At 29.9% G+C, this 2,286-nt stretch overlaps 1 long non-coding RNA gene across 1 annotated transcript; it reads right to left on the bottom strand.

Annotated features, from left to right (window-relative positions):
- Nucleotides 1-294: 294 nt before the first annotated feature.
- On the bottom strand, nt 295-947 carry LOC109341937. The gene is made up of 2 exons (XR_002107014.1): nt 777-947; nt 295-367 (listed from the first exon to the last, which is right to left on the bottom strand). It is a non-coding gene; the product is annotated as an uncharacterized LOC109341937 (long non-coding RNA).
- Nucleotides 948-2,286: the final 1,339 nt, after the last annotated feature.

The following is a 2,286-nucleotide window of genomic DNA, read 5'->3' as shown; positions in this document are numbered from 1 at the left end:
CTAAGCAAGGTTTTAAATAACAGTTTCGGAAACTTCAAAACCTTTACGTTTCAGACAATTGCCAGCCTTTGCGGTTGGTACAGCCACAATTATGGTCGCGATACAGTTTCAGCTAATCCCATAACCTTGACATATCTATGTCTGACACAGACCTAGATTTAAAACCTTGCTCCTAAGTTTTAACTCCAGTTACTTCAACATATTGCCAAAGTCGGAATAAATTTTTATGCTTCAAGCTTACCCTTATCAGATTTTTCCTTGGAATGCTTGTGAGATTTCTTATCCTTCCTTTTCTCTTTCTTTTCCCTCTTCCTGTGCTTCTTATCCTCATCCTCTACCGTTCTCTGCCTCTTGCTTTTCTTCTCATCTGTTAATTAACACCAATATTAACCCCAGCAATAAAAAAATTAAAAAATCACATAAAAGTTCACTATTTTTTGCAGAACCCATTAATCAAATGTTCAATAATTTCAGCTACTGAGTGAGATTTAAAGAAAAAGTTTCAATTTTTTTCATTCCTTTGGTTTTCTCGAAAGCCAAAGTTTTCTTTGTACTGCCAAGGTATCCTCACCTTTTTGGGTATGAAACTAATCCTTTTCGGGGTTCGTGGCTGCCTTCGCAATAAATATCGCTCCCCAGAATCAAACCGACGACCCTGGGGATCTCGTGAGACCTTACACCACTAGACCGACGCCTTGTTGGTCGGTAAAGCCAAAGTGGATGCATAGAGAAGGAAAATGGGGAGAAAATCAAAAGGTGAAGGGAAAATGAAGTACCTTCGGATTCGGATTGTGAAGAATAACTAGTTCGCTTAGATTTTCTATCGCTTCCCATGATTTATGATCTTCCAAATGCTACAGAGAATTTGCAAAGCAAGTGTTTGGTGCTGACCTATTTTGCTATGAACCGTGTGTTTTGGTACAATCGATTATATCTAGAATCTACTTGTTGTGTTTAAGTGATTATAAAAGAATTTAATGGGTAAAGAGGGAAATAATTTATTTGTTTAAATTGTGTAAAAAAATGTTTATACATATTGGATTATAAGAAAGAATGTGTAATTTATTTGTAATGTCGGAAGTAATTAAAAAATTAGGAGGGATGAAAATATTTTTTAGAGAAAGTTGTGGTTTTTTTTCATGATGTTTAAGTTTGAGTAAGGGTAGAAATATGTGAGATCATGTCAGATTTTACCATAAATAGACTCACCTTATATATTATATATGAGTCTGAGTCTTATGTGTTAGTCTGTTTAAAAAATCAAAATTTAGGCTTAACATGTTTAAAAAAATTTTAAAGTTTAGATTTGACCTGTTTAAAAGTCAGGTATGATCTGTTAGTCTGTTTAAAGACCTTGTATACTATATGATCATGAAATAGGACACAACATCTATATTTGAATGGGCTAATAGGTCAACTTTTGGCTAGACTCATCTAACTATATATATTAAAATTAAAATATATTTTTGTATTTATATTTATATTAAAATTAAATATATAATAATATTACTTATATTAAAATAATATAATTTTAACACTGTTATATAATATAAATAAATAAGTCGGTTTGTTAGACTTAATAGACATTTAAGATGACCTAAAGTCTGACATGTTAAGCTAAATAGACTTTTTAAAAAGTTTGAGTCTGATTCATTCACACAAAAAACCTATAGTAACCTAGCCTATTATAGGTCAGGTAATAGGCCCTTGATAGACACTCTATTGTTTTCACCCTTAAGTTTGAGCCATTTATATATGGAGTAGTATTAAAAATTAAGAGAAGATGTGAGATGTATGCACTCATAATATATGATTTTTATACATTATCATTATATCATATCTCATTAATATTTAATTATTATTATTAAATTTTCAAAAAAATTATTAAAAATAATAATGAATAATATAACGACTTTGTATAAATCTCATAGATACTACACTAATAACTTAAATTATTGTATTCTCTAAAATAAATATTTTTCATGGTGAAACAACTTCTCATCAATCATTTTGAGAGGATGGCTATGACCAATTTTATATGCATATTTATAAATTCTGAAAGTGACTAGTTCCTTGTATAAAATGGTGAGGAAATATTATTAGTAGTAACATATAATTTTATAAATTAAAAATAAAATTCTAATTAATAAGTGAGGATTGTGTATAGACATTTTAAAGTGCTAATAGTCTAACCCTCATTTTAAATATCAAAACAACATTTTTAGGACACCTTATTTGGCAAATGTTCTTTATCAGAACACAAGAGTACGGACAATGATGAGTCAG

The sequence above is a fragment of the Lupinus angustifolius genome, unplaced genomic scaffold (genome assembly GCF_001865875.1).
Source record: "Lupinus angustifolius cultivar Tanjil unplaced genomic scaffold, LupAngTanjil_v1.0 Scaffold_961, whole genome shotgun sequence".
NCBI lineage: Eukaryota > Viridiplantae > Streptophyta > Magnoliopsida > Fabales > Fabaceae > Lupinus > Lupinus angustifolius.
The sequence above is the reverse complement of the archived record's forward strand: the minus strand, read 5'-3'. Positions and strand labels throughout refer to the sequence as shown.